We start from the raw sequence: 23,677 nt of genomic DNA, 5'->3' as shown, positions 1-23,677 counted from the left end.
TGAAACTACATGCATAGATAACCTACCTATGAGTCCTACTAGCATAAGTCGAGTAGCTGCTATGCTTAGGCTATCGGTAGCGTGAGTAACCTATCGTTACTCGCAATAGGTGATTATTATTATCACTCTCATAATAAAATGGTGAAAAGAAAAATGGAGACCAGACAGGGATATGGTACGGGTATTGGTGGGTGTAATAGTTGTGTCCCGTGGCCAACGAGGCATAGCTTGGTTACACTGTTTTCCGTGTTCATGTTGGTTAAGGACCGGCCGTTGCATTAGATTCTAGTCAGGCCATAGACTTATTATTCTGAGCACATACTTACTTATGGGAGCAGAAAGGCTCGTTGCTCCCTTGTCATGGGTTTTGACTCTTTCTGAACCGACTGATTGGAGGCAGGGATGGTGGAGGTCTAAGCACCACACTGAGTCCGGGACTCAAGTGTGGGGGCTTGGAATCCAAGTTTTGATAGGGACCTAGACCCCTTTGACAGGAGAGTGGTGGGTCGGTCCTGCTTGTGCCTAGGGTACAAGCGGGCCTTGTGTTTTGGAGTACCCAACTGGGCTACATTGATTCGTGAATCACCGTGTAATATGGTATGACTTGTCTACGATCTAGCACCGTAGTAAAAACTGGAAGATGAAAGATGGTGAAATAGATCTGCTTGTTGAACTCTTGCTTGAAAGTGGAACATGTGCTTACATAGAATGGTTAGCTAATGAACTAATCATGGCTTCTAATAAAACACATACATAAGGATTCACTCCTAGTATTGCTTTTTGCAAAAAGGAAACCCAGCAAACCATAAAGCTTATCATATCCTTTGGAGTAGAGAAATTATGCCCACTAGTCGGGTAAGTCTTGCGAGTACATTGTGTACTCAAGGTTTATTTACCCCTGTTGCAGGTGCAGCTTGAGGAGTAGCTATTGAATGGAGGATTCTTCTGGTGCGCACAGACGGATCCTTGTATCTTATCACTAGATGTTTATTTCAATTCTGCTGTTTCAATTCCGCACTCTGAGCTTGGTATTGTAATAATGTATTTCTGAGAACTCTTGATGTATGAAATGGACTAAGTATTGTAAACTCATTCTCATTATTGGATCCTAGAGGAAAAACATAGATTGTCGAGTACTCCCTTGGGGTGTGCTTGATGGAACCATCCGATATAGCTTGCTTTCGGGGTGCTTAGTGTTGGTGGAAGATGAGCGCCTCTGAAGGTGTGTTATTTCAGGCGGTGCTACCATAGGTGGTACCAGAGCCAATAATGAGTCTATGAGTTTCATAATTCTTTTCAAAACCTAAAATTTGACCAACAAAAGTTTTGCGAAAAGTAGGATGCGATAAAATTATGTAAATAAGTATAGCCCTAGCAATATGGTCTATCTAGGATAGTGGCACTGGTTTTATCTAATCAAGTTTCTATAGGTACACTAACTTACGCTGCGTAAGAATCGTTTAGCAAGCGGAAAGTGAGTGTGAGATGTGTCAAAAATTTTTGCGAATGCTGCTATATTCTGGCTTGAGTGAACGAGTAGGCCGATGCATGCATCATAAAAAGAGAATCTTGCTTAAACTAAATCCCCCCACACATATAATTTGGATTAGTGAATTGATAGGATAACCTAAAAGAATGCTTTAATAAAAGTCCTATCATCTCTCTAAGTCTCTTGTTCCTAATCCAGAGGGTTATCCCTAATGGTTGGTTCCTATCTATTTATAGATAAACCTGAGGTCTGGTCGCGGGAGTATCAGTGCTAGGATGGGCCGTGGTCTTGGTGAAGACCAGGGTGATAACGGTTGTGGTGAGGACAATGGCCGCACCAATGGGGACAGCCACAAGGCCCCACTTCTGGCTCCTCCTCCACCACCACCACCTCCGAAGACCTATGAAGAGATGATGGTAGAGATGCTGGCTACTCAGCGTGAGTCAGCCTGTGCCTTGGTGATGCTAGCCTAGGCTATTGGTGGCTTCGCCTGTGGAGGCCCCGGTGGCAATGGTGGGAATGGGGGTGGTGCCTGTGGTCCCGAGAGGCCCTATTCTTACCAGGATTTCTTGATGATGCACCCACCCATGTTCACGCCGACTGCTGAGCCTCTGGATGCAGAGCATTGTCTTTGTATTCTAGAGCAAAAGTTTTAGCTGCTCACTGTAACTGAAGAACAGAAGGTGCGCTTTGTAGCGCAGCAGCTGTTGGGTTTTACCAGTGCATGGTGGGACACGTTCAGTGCCATGCAGCCGTTGGACCACCATGTGACTTGGTAAGAGTTTACCGCTACTTTCAGAGAATACTACATTCCTACTGGTGTGCTAAACAGGAAGTTGATGGAGTTCCTAGACCTGAAGCAAGGGAGCATGTCTGTGATGGATTATGTGAACAAGTTCAACCATCTGGCATAGTATGCTAGAACCCATGTCAATACGGATGAGAAGAAGAGGGACCATTTCTATCGTGTCCTCTCTTGCAGTCTGTAGAAGGAGCTATACATAGGGAACTACCAGACTTTTGGTGCTATGATGAATGCTGCTATTACCATGGAGGGACTTTAGTGTGACTCTCAGGCTGAGTGGAAGCTCAAGTAGGTGATTACTGGGTCTTCTAGTCACCCCTAGGCTTAGAAGGTATAGGTTGTCAGGCAGGTGCCCTATCAGTCTTTGGGTGGGCAGCCATTCTGTCAGCCTCAGCAGACCTACCATGCACCTCCCACTCAGTACCGTGCACCTACTCTGCAGGTGCAACAACAGCCTCAGGGATAGCAGGTTCTGCCTCATAAGGAGTAGGGGAACAAGCCTAACGCTTGTTTCAAGTGTGGCAAGGAAGGCCGCTATGCTCAGGAGTGTCCACAGAACCAGCCTACGCAATCTTCCTAGCCTTCAGTCAACTCCCATTTGGTCAAGAGGATGATTACCAAGAAGAAGGTGCCCGTAAGCCGCTCTGGACAAGTCAACTTCACTGAGGCTAAGGAGATTTTGTAGAATGAACTGGTGATGGCTCGTATGTTTACCATTGATTCCCACCCAGCATATGTGTTGTTTGATTCTGGTGCATCACATTCATTCATTAGCATGGGGTTTGCACAGAGGCACAATATATCTCTTGTGGCTATTCCTATTGTCTATAGAATCAGTACTCTAGGTGCACAGTTGTGCATTAATACTCAGACAGACACAGTCAAATTAGTGCTAGCCACTCACACTTACCGCCTCTAGTTCATGGTGCTGCCTAGGCAAGGCATAGATGCAATTCTAGGCATGAACTGGTTGCAAGTTTATGGGGTAGTCTTGAACCTTAAGCAGAGAGTTGTTGAGTTACGGCTTCCTTCTTCTGAGGATATGATGTCTCTTCTTATGCCCTTAGATCCAGCCTTACTAGTTATTGCTCATGTTGAAGCTTCTCCTGATCTTGCCTCTATTCTTGTGGTCTATGAGTTTTCGGATGTCTACTTGGGTTGCCATTGGATAGAGATGTGGAGTTTTCTATTGAGTTAGAACCTAGCACTGCTCCTATTTCACGGCATCCCTACCGCATGGCTCCTAAAGAACTAGCTGAAATGAAAAAGCAGTTAGAGGAATTATTAGAGAAGGGCTTTATCCATCCTAGCTCTTCATCATGGGGTTGCCCAGCTATTTTTGTGAAGAAGAAGGATGGTACTCTATAGATGTATGTGGATTACCGCCCTCTCAATGTGGTAACCATTAAGAACAAGTATCCTTTACCTCGTATTGATACTTTGTTCGATCAGTTGGCTGGTGCCAAGGTGTTTTCAAAGATTGATCTTCGTTCTGGGTATCATCAAATTAAGATCCGGCCACAAGATATACCAAAGACAACTTTCTCTACTAGGTATGGGCTATATGAATATCTAGTCATGTCTTTTGGTCTCACCAATGCTCCTGCATTCTTCATGTATCTCATGAATTCAGTCTTCTTGCTGGAGCTAGATAAGTTTGTAGTGGTGTTCATTGATGACATTTTGATATACTCCAAGAACAATGAAGAGCATGCACAACATCTTCGGATAGTACTGACTCGATTAAGGAAACACAAGCTGTATGCCAAATTCAGCAAGTGTGAGTTCTGGTTAGATCGAGTGTATTTTTTCGGACATGTTCTAGCACTTGATGGTATCTCTGTGGACCCAAGCAAGGTGCAAGATGTTTTAAATTGGAAATCTCCAAAGTCAGTGCATCAGATTTGTTAGCTCCTTGGTCTTGCTGGTTATTATCGGTGCTTCATTCCTGACTTCTCCAAAATAGCCCAACTAATGACCAAGTTGCTCCAAAAAGATGTCAAGTTTGTATGGAGTCTGGCTTGTGAAGAAGCTTTCCAAACCTTGAAGAAATTTCTTACCACTGCTCCTGTTCTTGCCCAACCAGATATTGACATGCCATTTGATGTGTATTGTGATGCCTCAAGGACTAGATTGGGATGCGTGCTTATGCAGGATGGATATGTGATAGCTTATGCTTCACGCCAGCTGAAAAGCATGAGGTGAATTATCTCACCCATGATTTAGAGCTAGCTATTGTGGTGCACGCTCTAAAAATTTGGAGGCATTATTTATTGGGAAATAAAGTGCATATTTATATGGATCACAAGAGCCTCAAATATATTTTCACTCAGTCTGAGCTGAACATGAGGCAGTGGAGATGGTTGGAGCTAATCAAGGATTATAATTTGGAGGTTCATTACCATTCTGGAAAAGCTAATGTGGTAGCTGATGCTTTAAGCTGGAAGTTGTATCAAGTTGAAGAAGCACCTTTGTCTCTCAACCATGCTGAGGTGCTAGCCTATATTGCTCTAGTCTCATATTTACTTGAGCAAATTATTATTGAGCAAAGGCAAGATGTTTCAGAAATCCTGCATATCAAGGAGTTAATTGCCGAAGGGCGTGGTCCACATTTTAGTATTGATGATCAAGGTGTAGTGAGGTTCAAGAACAGATTGGTTGTTCCCTCAAGTGACGAGCTTAGAAGAAAGATTTTGGATGAAGCTCATAGTTCCAAGTTATCCATTCACTCGGGAAGTAACAAGATGTACCATGATTTGCGCCACTTATATTGGTGGTCAAATATGAAGCAGGATATCACCAAGTACGCCACGGAATGTGACACTTGTGGAAGAGTTAAGAAAGACCATATGCATACACTAGGACTTTTGCAGCCCTTGCCTATCCCTGTTTGGAAATGAGAGGATATTTCCATGGACTTTGTTGTGGGTTTGCCTTGCACGGCAAATGGGTATGACTCTATTTGGGTCATTGTGGATCATCTTACCAAGTCCGCTCATTTCCTTCTGGTGGATACAAGGTATTTAGCCAAGAAGTATGCCAAGTTGTATTTTGACTGGATTGTGACCCTGCATGGAGTTTCTCTTACTATCATCTCTGATAGAGGGTCAGTTTTTGTCTCTCATTTCTGGGAGCAACTTCAGCAATGTCTTGGTACTAGTCTCCTCAGAAGTTCAGCTTATCATCCGCAAACTAATGGTTAGACAGAAAGAGTCAATTAGGTACTTAAGGATATGTTGAGGGCTTGTGCCATCTCTTTTCCAGAAAAGTGGGACAAATGCTTGACTCTAGCGGAGTTTTCTTATAACAATAGCTATCAAGAAAGCATTCATATGGCACCTTTTGAGGCCCTGTATGGCAAGAAATGTAGAACACCTCTTAACTGGGTTGAAGTAGGTGACCGTGGATATTTTGGGCCTAATTTTATCAAAGAAGCTCGAGAGCAAGTCAGTATTATTTAGAGCCATTTGAAGGCGGCTCAAAGTCGTTAGAAAATTTATGCGGACAAGCGAAGAAGGCCCTTGCAATTCGAAGTTGGTGACCATGTGTATCTCAAGGTATCTCCCATGAGAGGTGTACATCGATTTGGTGTCCGTGGGAAGCTAGCCCCTCTCTATGTTGGACCTTACAAGATTTTGGCCCAGTGTGGTTCTGCTGCCTACCGTATCTAGCTCCCGGATATTTTGTCAGCAGTACATAATATCTTCCATGTTTCCCAGTTAAAGAAATGTTTGTGGGTCCTCGATGAAGCTATGGAAATTGAAGGACTTCCCCTCCAGCCCGACTTGTCTTATGTTGAGCATCCTATCAAGATCTTAGATGAAAAAGAAAGTGTGACTAGAAACAATGTGATTAAGTTTTATAAAGTTTAGTGGCAAAATTACTCGGAGTACGAAGCAACGTGGGAGCAAGAAAGCTATATCTTAAAGCATTATCTCCACCGTCTCTCTAGTTCACCGAGGTAATTGTGTTAAATCAGAATTTATTTCTTATCTCTTTTCCCACACTAGGCACATGAAATCTCGGTATGAGATTTTGTTTATGGGGGTAGATTTGTAACACCCTCGGTGTTACACCATAAATCATTTACTAAAATATGTCATGAGCATCATGATTATGCGTTAATGCATGTGATAAAGTGTGTAGATCAATTTCTGTAACTTGAAATGATCAACTAGAATGCGAAACTAAAGTTGATTAGATAGTCATGTTATATCATTTAGGGTTTAAAACCAATTTTTATTAAGCAAAAATGATATGGAACATGTATGTGATACTTAATTAAAGTTTGAAATACAAACTTTGTAGATGACAATGAAATACCTACGGTCGAAAAATGATATTACTAGCTAATATTTCCACTAGCTTAGAAATCGCAAATGGAAATCAAATTCAGCTCTAAAACTTAGAAATTTTCAAGTCTGCCAACAGCTAGACATTGCTATGTTTAGTAATTTATTGTGAGAGATTAGGTTAAGGAGTGGTGTAGTATTATGATTTGATTTGGTAGTTCCATATGCCATCATGAATGTGGTGAAGATGGTTTAGGTTCAGAAGCAACCGTTTGGTCGTGTTGAGCACTTTAAAATTCATGCGCGTTACCGATCTCGGGTTGGTTGGTGTCGGGTGCGCGGTCACCACGTGGATGCCCCACGCTGTGCACATGGTCGCATCCCACGTGGTCAACCGTGCCGCTACGCTTGGCCGATCGAACCGCCTAGGCTTGGCCGAGGCCGGCTGCAGCGAGCCGTTGACCCCGCGCCCTACTGCCCCGCCCGCGCCGCGGCGAAGTCGCTGTTGTTGCCACCTGCCCCATCCCATGCTGCCACTGTCGTCGCGTCTACCACTGCTACCTCATGTCGTGATGGTACCACTGCCGTCACGTCACTCCTGTACGCGTGTCTGCTTGCTGCACCGCGCTGCCCCTCCCTGGCCTGGTTGGGTGCCGTCCGCACGTGGCCGTGCACGTCGCCATCGCTTTGTCAATTATGACACTATGGCCACGCGGGCCACACCGGTCAGACGCGCGCACACGTTGTCCATAGCACCGGCACATGGGCATCCCAATCTCATTGCTCGCGTCCCACCAAGGCAAGGACAAGCCAAGCCAACCTGCCGCGCCATCTCTCTCTTTCCCTCTTCTCCCTCTATTTTCCGCCGCTGTCGCATCGCATCATGGTGAAGCCAGAGAGCGAGCACCTCTCATCAATTCCTCATGCTCACGCCTCTGCCTTCATGTCCCCTCTCCAGCCATCCCCACCCCGCCTTGACTCGCGTCACGCCGAACTCCAATTTTGGAGCTTTGCCCGTCACCGTGCCGTTAAGGCCCATCACCGCCCGTGTCGTGGCCTGCCTCCACCACTTCACCACGTGCCAATCCCTCTGCACCACTAGCTCGCCTTGGCTCCCTCTTCGTCGTGTGCATGCTAGTCACAGCTCTAGTGCCGCCTCCTCGCCGCTGACGCGGCCATGCCTTTGTGGTCCACCATTCACCTCGCAGCGTGCACATGGCCAGCCTTGCTCAGGTCGTCTCTGACCAAGCCAGCTTCTCGGTAAGGTCACTGGTGAGTTGTTGTTGCTCACCCCCTACCGCCTTGTTGTTGCTGCAGCTCACTAGAACACCGTCGCCATTGCCATAGGGTGCTCGTCGTCGTGGAGAAGTCCTTCTATGGCGTCCCAGCTCGTGCAACCGCCGCCCATCGTCTTGCGTCGAACCCTAGGTGAGCATCGGCCTCGTAGATAGGTCAGAGTGGGTCCCATGTGGTCGGTGCAAGTGCTAGTGCCACCGCTCGCTGCGCCAGAGCACGTGGGAAGGGTCGAGGGCCTTGCCGTTGTAAAGAGGAGAAATTTCCGAGGGTTCCGTTGCAAAGTCGTTGTCTATAGAAATAGTACGTGTAGTGTTCTGGTGATTTTCGGGTAATGCGAGGGCGTTTTTGCAAGAGTGCCAGCGCGCGAGCTTCCTCGCCGTGGGGCGCCTCTACGCGTGGGCCGCGCCTCGCTTGTGGGCCACTGCGTGCTCGCGCGCGCGCATTGCGCCGCGTGGGCCGCGTTGAGCCAAAATCTGTTTAGTTTTTTCATGGAGAATAGAAATAACTTTTCATTTGTATTTCTGAGCTGAATTTTGATAAATCATATAAAATTATGTCGGTATCCAAAAATTATGAAACCAATTTTGTTAAGTTCCTAAAATTGTGCTCTATCTGTTAGTGTATTTAGTTCATATATATACATGTTGATACTAGGAGCTATTAAATCATTTGAGAGTGCTTAAAATTATTAGGTTAAATGTTGTAGGAATTTTTGTGGCAAAATGGTGATAGCTTTAGCTTTGAAAATTTTACAGTAGCTTCATGGTATTATTATGTGCTCGCTGTAATTTTTATAGCTTTAGAATAAACTTAACGTAAGGGTAGTTAAATGCTCTTTGTTTCAAATATACATTAAATCATTAGTAGAAATAAAGATATTCTTCATTTGTAAAGCTAGGTGTTTGTTAGTTGAACCCAACACTTTACTTGATGAAGATGATAGTTGGCTTAATATCTTAGTCGTTAGAGCTAGCTTAGTAGTTTACCATGTGTATTCTAATTTTAGGAGCTGCTGTTGTTAAAATACTAAGTGTTGCATCGTCATCGCATGCATGTAGAGAATGAGTTGGCAGAGATCGTGACCATCGGAGACCACGTATTCGAGGAGGTAATTGAGGAGTACGAGGAGGAGATCCTAGTGCAGGAGGAGGTCCCGGAGCCATCACTGACTGACTGAGCTGACTCCCCGCCTACCCAAAGCAAGCATTGGTGCATAACCCTTATTTTGAATGATCACTGGATATATATGTGATGTGCATTTATGCTACATAATTTATATTGAAACTACATGCATAGATAACCTACCTATGAGTCCTACTAGCATAGGTCAAGTAGCTGCTATGCTTAGGTTATCAGTAGCGTGAGTAACCTGCCATTACTCACAATAAGTGATTATTATTATCACTCTCATAATAAAATGGTGAGTGTAATAGGTTGTGTCCCGTGGCCAACGGGGCATAGCTTGGTTACACTATTTTTCCTGTCCGTGTCGGTTAAGGACCGGCCGTTGCATTGGATTCTAGTCAGATCATAGACTTATTATCTTGAGCACATACTTGCTTATGGGAGCAGGAAGGCTCATTGCTCTCTTATCATGGGTTTCGGCTCTTTTTAAACCGACTGAGTGGAGGCAGGGATGGTGGTCTAAGCACCACATTGAGTCCGGGACTCAGGTGTGATGACTTAGAGTCCAAGTTTGGACGGGGACCTAGACCCCTTGATAGAAGAGTGATAGGTTGATCCTACTTATGCTTGGGGTACAAGCGGGGCGTGTGTTTCGAGGTACCCAGCTGGGCTAAATTGATTCATGAATCGCCGTGTAATATGGTACGACTTGTTTACAATCTAGCACCATAGTAAGAACTGAAATATAAAAGATGGTGAAATGGGTCTAATTGCTCAACTCTTGCTTGAAAGTAGAACAGATGCTTACATAGAATGGTTAGCTAATGAACTAATCATGACTGCTAATAAAACACATACATAAGGATTCACTCCTAGTGTTGCTTTTTGCAAAAAGGAAATCTAGCAAACCATAAAATTTATCATATCCTTTGGAGTCAGAAAATTATGCCCACTAGTCGGGTAAGTCTTGCGAGTACATTGTGTACTCAGAGTTTATTTACCCCTGTTGCAGGTGCAGCTTGAGGAGTAGCTGTTGAGTGGAGGATTCTTCTGGTGGGCACAGACAGATCCTTATATCTTATCGCTAGATATTTATTTAAATTCCGCTGTTTAAATTCCGCACTCTAAACTTGATATTGTAATAATGTATTTCTAAGAACTTTTGATGTATGAAATGGACTAAGTATTATAAACTCGTTCTCATTATTGGATCATAGAGGAAAAATATGGATTGTTCGAGTTCTCTCTTAGGATGTGCTCGACAGAACCGTCCGATATAGCTTACTTTCGGGGTGCTTAGTGTTTGGTGGAAGACGAGCGCCTCCGAATGTGTGTTATTTCGAACGGTTCTGCCACACATCAGCTCTTAAGCATGCACACAGTGACTTTCAAAAAACTAAAAAAAGTCATAACTCCTAAACCAAACATCCAAATTAAATTCCGATTATACCATCGGGTTTCATACAATAAATCCTTCAAAACAAAATTCCATGTGGATATATTTAGATAAAATTTTATTAACAAACATTTATCTTATGAACATAGAACATTTCCTTTATTGAGCAGGGATGATGTTCTAGGTTCAGAGAACAATGTTCCGTTTTCATAAGAACAATATTTTGGTTTACAAAAATAGTATTCTAATTTTATATTTATGAAATTGGTATTATAATATACATAAAAATAAATAAGTAAATACATAACATAAATAAAAAATAATAAAATCTTGAGCAAAGCATAAGGAAAAAAATAAAAACACGTAATAGAGAAAAATTTAAAATAACATCACATGGATACTTCTCAAACATCCTAAAATATACTATAGAAGCGAAAGGGCCTCTAGCCTTATGGTTGGAGCACCTAAGTAGCATCCAACATGCATGGGTTCGACTCCTCATGAGAGCAAATTAAACAGGCCTAGAATAAAAAATTATAAAAAAATAGGTTGGGGTTTTTTCTGCTGACTTCGGTCAAAAAAATACTATAGAATATCATATGTATACTAAGTGAACATGATTAACTACACCATAGAACATCACTAAATATATTATAGAACATCACTAAATACATGCTAGTACATCACATGTATACTAAGTGAACATTGAAAAAGCATCATCACATGTATACTACATGAACATCGCAGGTATACTACGTAAACAACACAAAAACATTATAGAACATTAATGTATACTACTTGAACATGACACAACACAACATAGAACATTAAATCTATACGAACCTCACATATATATAGGAAATAGAAAATAAAAAATATTAAAACAATTAATTAGAGTAAAACCAAAGAAAGAAAATACACATAAAAATATGATTAATAAATGATAAACAAATAAAATAAATGAATAACTTAAATAAGGATCGAAAAAAGAAAATTAAAAAGAAAAAAAAATAAAATAAGAATGAAAAACATATAAAACTTAAAAAGAGAAGAAAAAGGGTGAATAAATAGAAGCAAGAAAAAACAATAAAAAGAAATCAACAGAAAAAAGAAAAATGAAAGGTAAAATAAATAAGAAAAGAATAAGGAAAAGAAAGAAAATAAAATAAGAATGAAAACATATAAAACTAAAAAGAAAAGAAAAAGGAAGAATAAATAGAAGCAAGAAAATAAAACAATAAAAAGAAAACAAAAGAAAAAAGAAAGGAAAGACAAAATAAATAAGAAAAGGAAAATGAAACATTACGTACATGTTCCCGCGTGATGGCCTCCCGCGCTTCTAGCGCATTGTTCAGCACGCGTCTCCAGTCCGGTTGTTCGGACCGGATGATTTCCAGAGCAACACTCTACAACCCGACCATCACGTTGTCTCACTACACCGCTTTATATCATCGAGCAATAAATTACTCAATAGTACAATCACGCTCAAGTCACAGGAATTAACAAATTGCACAAAAGTAAATATCTGAACTGTAAACCGAGCAAGGCATCGGGTAACTCACAGCACGTAGATTGTCTACGTGCGAAGACAAGCTCAAGCGAGATACTAGAGACACTGTCAGAGCCGAGGGAGACATCTACGGCACCAACCCGAGGAGCAGAGGTACACCGCGCAGCAGGGAGCCACAGCCCGAGGAGCAGAAGTACACCGCGCAGCCGGGAGCCCAAACACTAGGCCAAGGTCGACAGCAACCAGACCACCACCGTGCCCGTGCAACACCACACAGGCGTACACACAGCAGCAGCATGCCGCTGGTCAGAAACAGCAGCACAACACCACACCACCAACTGACCGCACAATGCAGTCGCAAGTCGCAATGACCACGGCATGCACAACATGCGATTTGAGTACATGGATACGGTATCGGACGTTGAATATCCGAGCTCGGATACGAATAGATCTGAACCATCTAAACGGATTCGATCTCGAATACGATCGAAAAATATCCGTACCATTCTAATTAGAGAGGTTGAATAATGAAACCAGTTGTAAATAGTAGACGTACTGTAGCTGTCACAAATAATTTGAATGTCAATACAAGATAGACTGGCATAGTATGGAGGGTAAGATTTGGCTAGCCAGCGGCAGCATTGAGTAATGTGTATAGTGAACGTTTTGTAATTGATATTCGAATGAAGATAAAGAGAGTATAATTTGAAGTGTTAATTAAAGATGTTTTCACAATTAGTCTTAGGGTAATCCCAACCCATTATCTATAAAATATTTTGTATACGTGCCAAGTTATATAGACACTAAACATTAGAATCATATTTTCAATGGATGATTTTTCAAAATAATATTTTGTCCAATCACCAATCTTTTCTCTCGTATCATTTATCTACCATATCTTTTTCTATCTTGTTTCTTGTATAAGAAACCATTTTTTCTCTATCTGTCTTAATTCAAATATCCAATCATCATTTTGCTTAGTTAGACTTGGTTTGGATTCATTAATCACTAATAGTTAGTTAGCTAATTGCTCATAGCTAATATTAGATAGCTAATTATTAGCTGGTTTAATCCAACTAGTAAGATAGTTGTTAGTTGGTATTAGCTAATAATTAGCTAGATTATTAATTGTACCTGTTTAGATTAAAAGAAGGTAATTATTAGCAGCTAACTATTTGCTCTGTGAATCCAAACAGAGCTATTAATGTCCTGTTCGTTTGGCTGATAAGCCATGACAGAAAGTACTGTTGGCTGATTTGTTGTGAGAGAAAAATACTATTCGTTGGCTGAAAAAATACGGTTTATAAGCCAAGTTAACAGGACGAAAATTTATTGTAGCTTATTAGTTGGGGCTGCTCTTAGCCAATAAAACTGATCACGCTCCTGCTAGTAGTTGTTCAAAAGGACAATTTGTATATATATAATAAAAAAGTAGAGAAATCAATCGCCTACCTCGTGCGTGCGTGCTTCGTCCTTCCCCGGTTTCAAGTTTGAACACTGCTGCGCGCCGGCTACCACGATTCCGTTTCCTTCGTTCTTTGGCAGTTCCACGGCTCCGTAGTACTGTATACTGCACCCACCAACCACCGGCCTCACGAGTCTGATATATTTTCTTGCTTCCTTCTTCACAGTGGCAGTAGACACGCACACAGACGCTCCATCCGTCACATCTGACACTCACTAAGGCCATGTCGTATCCCATAGGGTGTAGCAGGATGTTTGATGCTAATAAAAAAAATAAATTATAGAATACGTCAGTAAACCATCGTTAACACATGTGTGTACTGTAGTATTTATTGTCAAATCATGAACTAATTAGGCTTAAAAGATTTATCTCGCAAATTAGTTGTATTATGTGCAATTAATTATTTTTTAGTTTATATTTAATACTCTATAAATATATCAAACATTCAAAGGGATAAGTGCTTGTTTAATTCCTAAAAAGTTTTTCTAAAAAGTGATACAGTAGCTATCATATCGAATCTTACGATATGTGCATGGAGCATTAAATGTAGACGAAAAAAACTAATTACACAGTTTGTTGGAAATTACGAGACGAACATTTTGAGCCTAATTAGTCCATGATTGAACACTAATTGTCAAATAAAAACGAAAATGCTACAGTAGCCAAATTCCTAAAATTCACGAACTAAACGAGCACTAAAGTGTAAACTTTTGGAGTAAAGAAGACCTAACTACAGGCCTACAGCAATGACGTCCTATTCGTTATTCCAACGAGGCGAAAGATGCGTGAGCAGATACCATCGCTTGTACGAGTCGAGGAAAAAAATGAGGTGAAAGACGAGGAAGGTGGGGGAGCCTCGAGTGCACCGTGGTCTGGACCGAGCCCAAGCCCAAGCCGGCGAGGAAGGTGGCCGTGGTGTACTACCTCTGCCACCGCGACGGCCACCTTGACCACCCGCACTTCTTGGAGATGGAGCTGCCCCGCTACTCCCACCCTGCTGCTCCTGGCCTCCACCTCCGAGATTTCACGGCCCGTCTCAACGCGCTCCGCGGCAACGGCATGGCTAGCATGTACTCCTGGTCCTCCAAGAGGAGCTACAGGAACAGGTACGTGTAGCAAGACCTCACCGAGGACGACCTCATCCACCCCGCCCACGGCAACGACGAGTACGTCCTCAAGGGCTCCCCGCTCCTCCTCTTCCCTCAGCCACCGCCGGCGCACCAGGACGCCTCCTCCTTCACCTTCAGCCAGGACAAGAGGGCCGGCCGCCACCGCAAGAACTAGAGCTCCTTCGACCTAGGCGACTGCAATAATAAGCTGCTGGTAGCCCAACGGTCTTCGGCCACATAGACCGACCACCGTGGGCCAGATCGGGACGCCGACCTGTCAACGGAGCTGGCCATCGACGAGATCTCGCCGCCGCCGTCCTCGAGCAGCCCAGACGCCCTGGAGAGCTGCAGCAGGGAAGTTGGCGTGATCGCTGGCGGGCGGATACGGGCGTCGGCGGTGCTGATGCAGATCTTCTCCTGCGGGTCCATGACGGCCATGAAGCGGGGCCACGTGCGTACCCGCTCCGACCTGGTGACAGCAAGTGCTAGTACCAGGCTGGCCGAGAAGGAGGTGGACGCGTACACATCATCAACAGCTGAATGCATGTCGATGTCAGGTGGAGCGGGTGTCGTGGAGCGGGACTACTTCAGCGGCAGCCTCATTGAGAGCAGCAAGAAGCGTGGCGGAGATGATGCTCCTCTTCTCAAGAGGTCATCCTCCTGCAACTCCGACAGGTATGAACGTGACGAGGACACGACGTCCATGCATATGGACATATGGTACGGAGGGGTAGGAGGCTAGCAAGGGTGTTCAAGTTAAGAAGGAAGCCCGAGGCTAATTCGGTTCGAGTATCCGAGGTGGAAGCCCAAAGCAACTCAAGTTCGAGTCTGCCTCGGCCTCTAGAACCAGTCTACCTTAATCTGGTCAACCAGGACGCATCCGGACTCTGTTTTCGATGATCCATATATGGTTAGAAAGCTAATTTTATAAGAAAGAAAATCCCAAGTGGTCTCATGTCAAAAGCCCTTCAGAATCAACGAAAATCATCGAAAGAAATCAGCATCCGGAATCTGCCAGGATACTGCGACACCGTCTTTTGGTTCATTGGACCATGTATCGTGTTTGGGCCCATTAGGGGGCGCGTCCAGAGTAGGCGACGACCCTAAAACCTTTATAATCATACGCCGCCGCCGTCATTAGGGTTTGAGTTTTGCTTAGATTAATCTGTCAAGAACAGTTTCACCGTTTATCGGTTTGTGAGACCCCAACTTCGTGAAATTAATCATTTATCTGCAATTTAGTTGCTTTCTTTCTTGTTCTTGCTTGTGTTCTTCGTTGCGTAGGCAGGGATTAGCCTTCTTGACGAGATCAATCGGATCCGTGTCTCGGTTGATAACTAGAGGAGTTGTGGTGCTAAGATTGTAGGGACCTTTTTCTGTACTGATCTGAAGTATATATGTGGAGCTTGGGAGGCTTAAAATATGGTAGCAAGGAATAACAATAATTTAATTTAGAAATTACAAGATTAAAAAGTAGTCTCAAGCTAGTCTATGTCGCCGGCCTAAACTCGTCCGGAACCTAGCTCAAGCAAGCAACAATGCAACCAGGGACTCAAAAGATGCAAGGACTTCTGATTTTTTTACTTTCTTTCTTTCTATTCTTGCTCTCTTTTTTTTCTTCTCTTACTTTTTTTTGGTACGGCTTTTACCTTCCTTTTTTGCACCTTCTTGCCTTTTCCTTTCTTATTTTTTTACTATCCCAGAAAGTGCCACAACAGAATACAAAACAACTGGACGACATAGCTTGTACAACGACTATGTGGTCATGTGAATTTGTTCTGTCGTGATTTAGCTGGAACTTGAAGTAACACTTGAAGAAAAGAATATGGCCGTGACTTCTTTGACTAAACAAAGGACAAAGGAAACCAAAATTGTGACGCAGTACAAGATTAATCAAAGTTTCCTTCTCTATCCTATATCTCGGACTGCAAGACTCTTTCAATAATTTGACTAGGATACGTCAAGTGGTGCCACGTGCAAAAACCGAAACTTACAGCCAAAAACTAGGATACCTCTCTATCATTTTTTATGCGCAGCACAGAAGAGAGAAAAAACAAAAAAATTCTGCAGCGCAGGAAACAAAAAGTGAATCGCTATCCTCTATGCTCTTTGTTTGTTGCACATATAACAGCATGGAACTAATCTCAGCGGCGACCAAGAGCAAGACCTAGACACAGTAATACAATGACACGCGAGGGACGACCGTTCAATAAAGCAAAATGAAATTAAAATATTGCAACAGTACAACGGGTGATATGATAGGGAGAAAACAAAGATTAACATAAATATTTTTGTGGGACAATTTTCTGGATTTATAGGACAAAGACAAAATAAAACTAGGGTAATAATAAACCTGACGGTAATACCTGAAGCTCTGATTACCACTTAATGGGAACAGTGATCCTGATCTTCCGTCAGGTAGTGGTAACTATCGTTGTGGCGGAGAATGACACACCAATCCGGCTTCAGATCGAAAGATCGAACCCTGCAATCTTAGCACCACAACTCCTCTGGTTATCAACTGAGACACGGATCTGGTTGACCTCGCTAAGAAAGCTAATCCCTGCCTACGCAACAAAGAATACAAGCAAGAACAACAAAGAAAGCAACCAAATTGCAGATGAATAATTAATCTCACGAAGTTTGGGTCTCACAAACCAATGAACGGCGAAACTGTTCTTGACAGATTAATCTAAGCAAAACCCAAATCCTAATGAAGGCGGCGGCGTATGATTATAAAGGTCTTAGGGTTGTCGCCTACCCTGGACGCGCCCCTTAATGGGCCCAAACACGATACACGGTCCAACGGACCAAAAGACGGTGTCGCAGCACCCTGGCAGATTCTGGACGCTGATTTGTTTCGACGATTCCCATTGATTCTGAAGGCCTTTTGACATGAGACCACTTGGATTGTCTTTCTTATCAAATTAGCTTTCCAACCATATATGGATCGTCGAAAACGGAGTCCGGATGCGTCCTGGGTGACCAGTTTAAGACAGACGGGTCCTGGATGCCGAGACAGACTCAAACTTGAGTTGCTTTGGACCTCCACCTCGGGGACTCGAACCGAATTAGTCTCAGACCTCCTTCTTGACTTGGACAGCCTTGCTGCCCTCCTACCTCTCCATGCCATGCGCCAAATATGGTCATATGCATGGATGTCATGTCCTCATCATCGAATCCCCGTTCCCATTAGAATATGTGCGTGCTCATGGTTCCTAATTAAATTCCATCATGTTGATTATTACGTTACATGCTGTATGTGTATGTAACTGAAGCAGGGGCACGCCAAGCTGAAGCTGCCGGTGCCGGCGAAGGAGGTCCGTGCGGGGTGCCTTGCCTCCCGAGCAGGGATGAAAACGGTACGGATATTTTTCGACCGTATTCGAAACCGAATCCGTTTAGAGGGGTTGAGATCTGTCCATATCCAAGTCCAGATATCCAATATCCGATACCGTATCCGTATCCAAATACTCAAATTACATATTTATGATATCGATATCCAATCGTATCCTATCCGACATAGTTGACACTATCCGTATTCGAATCCAAATCCAGACAAAAATATAAAAACAAATATAATATCGGTGATATCCATCCGTATCCGTATCCGTATCCGTATCCGATCCATTTTCATCCCTGCACCCGAGAAAGCCGCGCGCCGAAGAAAAATATGACTTGGCCGTCATCGCTTGCCACGCCACAGTTAATGGCTAGCGTTTGGTTTCCGTGCGGGCTGCGACAGCTATAGCTGGTCTGTGTGTTGGATTCTGCCACAACTGTTGCGGCCACATCGTTCGCCACCACGACACAACTTTAATGGCCGCGCCACACCTGGCATGGCGTGTTATGGCGGGGTATCAAACAGGCCCTAAATCCACGGCGGCTCAGAGCAGAGACGGTGGCGAATGCAAGGGTGCGACGCCGGACGGGCCAGGGGGCAGGTAGGTCGCTACTCTGATGCGTAGTCCATGAAGCGCGTCATGGCGTGTTATGGTGTGTTGGATTCCGCCATAACTGTTGCGGCCACATCGTTCGCCACCACGACACAACTTTAATGGCCGCGCCACACCTGGCATGGCGTGTTATGGCGGGGTATCAAACAGGCCCTAAATCCACGGCGGCTCAGAGCAGAGACGGTGGCGAATGCAAGGGTGCGACGCCGGACGGGCCAGGGGGGTAGGTAGGTCGCTACTCTGCTGCGTAGTCCATGAAGCGCGTCGATTTGCAGGTGGCGGTGGCGGGACGGGCACGACACGGTGTCGCGCGCAGGTGGGTGCCCCAAAATGTGGATGGACGAGTCAACTCAAAGTCAGCTGAGATCTGCTACTACTAGTAGGACTGTAGGAGTAGGTACCTGCATGCCAGTGCTCGCAACGGCACGCGCTTGTAGTGTTGCTCACTGTATAAACAATGGAGACGACATCCAGCACCAGTCCTGCTCCTGCCTTCCAGCGTGGTCACTGTGCGTGTTTAGTTCGCGAATTTTGAAAATTTGGCTACTGTAGTACTTTCGTTTTTATTTGATGATTAGTGTTCAATCATGGACTAATTAGGCTCAAAACGTTCGTCTCGTAATATCCAACCAAACTGTGCAATTAGTTTTTTTTCGTCTACATTTAATGCTCTATGCACGTATCGCAAGATTCGATGTCATGGCTACTGTAGCACTTTTTTGGGAAACTTTTTAGGAACTAAACATGCGCTAATTTTCTCATTGTCAAGTTACTGTTGCTCAGATCCGATTCCCAACCTTTGTTTATAGTAAGATCAAACATGTCTTGCTAGTTGTAGTTGCTACTACTCTGTTTTCAACAACTCTATCCTCCCACGACGTCCATCTTCTCTGCTTACTACGAAGTGAAGCGCGTGTCTCCTCACCGTTTCTCATTCCATGCCCGGTTGCCTCGTGCCCTCGTTCCCTAATCAGTGATTATATTACAACTGGTGGCTTGGGACATACTGACATCCATGCACATCTTCCATTCGCTTTGTCCGACATGATGAACGCCGCAAGTTAGGTTAGGTGTGTGTGGAACGAAGAAAGAAAGGTGTCGGTTTGACTTGCCTGGTCTACACTAGTCGTGTCAGTTGGACTCGCACGGTAGCGGCGCCATGTGACAGCAAACACATGTGGACGGGCCAAATAGTTGTTCGTTTGACCCTTTTCCTGTCTTCGTATTGGACAACTACCATGGATCTATACAATTTGACAATTGACATGCAAGGGCCTATGGTACAATGGTAGGCCTGTTCAGGATGCTAACCACTAAGGTTCAAACACTAGTGTTGCATCTTTTTTATGAAATCTTTTGAGAAAAAGGATACACGCACACATGCGCGTTCGGTGAGCCTCTCAGTATCTTCTTTGAGCGTGTATGGACGCACACGTAAGTGTGTGAGTTATATGTGTCCAAGTTATACCTGATAAAAAAAGAGTATCTTCAACAATTTTCTTAAATCCACTCTCTAAACCTTCACCAGAGTCACTCTACTAAAAATCCCTCTTTATATCTCTGCACAGTTATATAATTTCATTATATCTTGTGTACACTTTGGAAAGCAAGTGTAACGAACTGTCTAATTTATAAAAGTTCAAGTATGATGGTCATCACTGAGGATATCAGCGCGCTCACACTTCAACTCGTATAAACCCGGTAATCCGTCGAGTGTTATGAAAGACCTCGATAATCTACTTTACAACGAAGATCGTACTTAATTAAACAAATACATATCACATACGTAGAGTTCGCGATAAAAACAATATTAGAAACCGAGTTCATAAATAAATAGTACAATATCAAGTTCCAAATCTGATAAGTTAAAACGACATAGTTTGAAATAATTACAAACCAATACGTTTGAAATACACTGCTAGCTTCAATAACATCCTCCAAGCAAAAGCATGGATGAGATATATTGAATATCAGCCGAGCCCACCGGCACTTTACTAATCACTCTCAGTAAGGGAGGGATAGGTAGCACTGCAGTCAAGATACAACACTCCACCTGCAATAGGGTAGAATAGAACCATGAGTACTTAAGTGTACTCAGCAGGATATGCAGGGCTTTTATTGTGGAGCAAGACAAGAATTTAGCAAAAATTTTACTAAGACAAGGCCTTACTTTTAGTATTTTAGCAGCAGGTTTAAGTTTAGTTAATTCATGCTAGGTTCTGCAGCTATCCTGTACCACACAATTAATATAAGCAAGTGCAGTAGTAATCGTATTGTGAGTAATGTAACCATAATCATGTTCTATATAGTTACTACGATGCTAGACAGTGGACAAGTTTCTTACTATTCGGGACAGATGGCAACTTGAATCGCGATTACAGCCAGCTAGCCAAAATCCACATCACACGCCCATACTCACCTCATTGGTTAGCGTGGGTAACCGTTCGCTCTATTTAGCGAGGAGTCTAAACTGTGCCGCAAGACCTAGTAGACCACCAACCTCAAATAACGCCGCAGGCCTGGCTTGACAAATATGGAGTGTCCCAACCTCTCCGCACCAAACTCTCCTCCCTGCAATGGTTGTAGTCTTTGCTGAGCTATGTTTTGAATAGGGCTAATTCTTCCAAGCTTCCATCTTTCTACAGAGTATAGCTTGGTGCCTATACTTTATGACCTAGAGTTTACTAAGTGTTTTGAACAAGTTCAATGCTATTGGTTGTGCACATGAGGTTGTATAATGAAATAGGTTAAAGGAGCAATGGAAAGTTGATTGTGAGGATGAGTGTGTGATAAACCTGCGGCAAGGGAAGATCATCCTAGAAAGGCAGGTCCCAAAAGAAAAAGATAGGAAGAAGAAAATGACACAAAGATCGGGATGACCTAGACATGGATGTATTGAGCCTTTCCTTATGTTCTCTCATACAAAGAACCTCGCATAGGAAGGGATTACTTAACCACGTAACTATAGCCACTTGAGATAGGTGGGAATGCATTCGCACAATCTGGCATGAATAAAAGAACATCTCTAGCAAGGGAATGTGCTTTCGAACACAATCGATAGCCTGTAACAAGTGTTACAATACGATGCCTTTTGTGGATTGGATTGGTTTTAGCAATAATAGGATTTCTAATGGGATAGGAAACCGAGGAAGCAGGAGCTCATCCTAATAGCGCTAAGAATTCGTATTTCATTTATCATAGGTTTGCTAATGCATAGTGTCGGTGTTTTGTAAACCGGACTAGTAAATTTATACGATTGACGTGCTACTCTAGGAAGACGATGGTAGCATCCAAAAGATACGAGAATTTATATTGGTTCAGGCTAGAGCTCTACGTCTAGTCTCAGAGATGATCGAGTGCGTGTCCTCGCTTGAATGCTCTGAAGTTCTTACAACGGGGGTGCAAGAATGGTGGAAGAGGTAGGAGAGCTAGAGCTAGGAGACATGCTGCCCAAAGGAAAGCTTCAGGAGCCCTTCTACGGTGTAAGAATGAGTGAATGAGTTTGGATCCCCCAGATGGGTGCCCTGGCTGCCCTTATATAGTGTTTGGGGGCAGGGCATGTACAAAGAAGAAGGTTCTCCCAACCGAAGGGTTGTGAGCCTGAGGGAGGACCTAGCTAACTTGGCTTGCAAGCTATGCCGTCTTGTGGTGCACGTCTGGGCATGGTTGTCATCATGGTCCTATGGCCACATCATGGCATGGTGTGGTGTGGTGCTACTATGCCGACCGTGGCAGGATTGTAGGCACAGTGGTGGTTCGCTAGCTGTCCTATGTGACATAGTCTCTGCCGTGGTCTTCGTCATCACCTCCTGGTGTCCTAGGGTGTCGTATAGGAGTTGGTATCCCCCTAGGTCATTGATCGCCAGGTTGGCTTGTGGAGTTTGTAGCCATGATCTCGACCGTTGGGGTCGTGGCTCCCGCTGGTCTGGATGGCCTCTAATTCAAGGCTCTCGTCATGGATCCCATCCCATAGTGGTTGGAATCATACTTGCGTCTTGTCAGTCCATATTTGGACGGTGGGTCACCATACTGACAGCCACCGTCATGTGGTGTTATCTTGTCCGTGCTGCATGGTGCAAGTATGGCGTCTGACTGGACCGAGGTGCCCGTTGTTCCCTCGGTCCTTGCGGGGTCAGTGCGGCGTATCTACTCTTGTTAGAGCAGGCATGCTTGGTGAGGCTCGACGCTTCCCCGTTCCTCCTAGGGGTCGGAGCGGTGGGGAGGTCATGAGGCTCTTGCGCGTTGTGTGGCTAAGTCCGATGAACCTTAGCGCTTGGCCTGGTTTTCTTGGATCAGTAGGGCCTCGGACGTTTAGGCTCATGCTGGCTGATGTATCATGGGCTGCTCGGCCTGCTAACTAATCGGTGCCTTGAGACACCCCGGGGTTATAACCCCGACAGTAGCCCCCAAGCGTTTTTGCGATTGCAAAGTGATCGTGAAAGCGCTATATTGCGTGCTTATCGAATGTGGGTTCATAGTTCGTGGCTTGCTCGAGCTTCATCACTCGACCCCTTGCAGGATGGTGTGTTCAATGCGGTAGGTGGCCATTGTGCTATGTCCCATCAGGATGCCCTAACAATGTGGTACGTTACCGCTGAACCTTGCCATGTCTGTGTGCTGTGTATTGGGGTTTGTGACCCAGGCGGGACCAAGTGGTCTTGTCGACGCTATACCAGCCCTACCTTTGGGAAGGTCTTGATTTCCCTGACCTCACGCGGGCATCTAACATTGGTTGTGACCTCCCATGGTTCGCCACATGGCGTGGGGGTTTCAGGATGCTCAGCCCATTCCTAGCCTATAAATGGAGGCCTTTCTACCGTTTGACGCGCCCATGGCTATGATTGCAAATTGCTCTTTGCCTCCCTGACTGGTCAGGAGCGGAGAGGGTGAGGAAAAGGAGAAAAGTCTGAGGAGAGCCGCGTGGTTCTCGATTTGCATCCCACCAGGGGTCGCTGGTGATGGGCAGAGCTAGTGTCACCCCTTCCAATAGCTGGTGCTAGAAGGGGACTTGCGAGCGAGGGAGGATTAAGGTGGTGTTCAGGCCAACCATAAGCCCTCATGATTCTTGCGCACCCCCGAACTTGAAATTTGGGGTCGCTGAAACACGAGCACCAATGACTACAACCAACTCCTCCTAGAGCCTGTAGGCTGCCCTTGGGGGTAGCCTAAGGTTTGGGGGAGGCATTGTCATCCCTTGGTGTCTCCATCATGCCTTCCAAAGCATGATGGTGGTG

General features: G+C 44.3%; 1 pseudogene; it reads left to right on the top strand.

The window, feature by feature from the left end:
* The first annotated feature begins 1,764 nt into the window (after positions 1 to 1,764).
* The window catches only part of LOC136510734 (protein SOSEKI 4-like), a 51,734-nt pseudogene continuing 29,821 nt past the window's right edge, over positions 1,765 to 23,677 (top strand).

This window comes from Miscanthus floridulus, chromosome 16 (assembly GCF_019320115.1).
Source record: "Miscanthus floridulus cultivar M001 chromosome 16, ASM1932011v1, whole genome shotgun sequence".
Taxonomy (NCBI): Eukaryota; Viridiplantae; Streptophyta; class Magnoliopsida; order Poales; family Poaceae; genus Miscanthus; species Miscanthus floridulus.
Note: the sequence above shows the minus strand (reverse complement) of the source record. Positions and strands in the feature narration are given on the sequence as shown.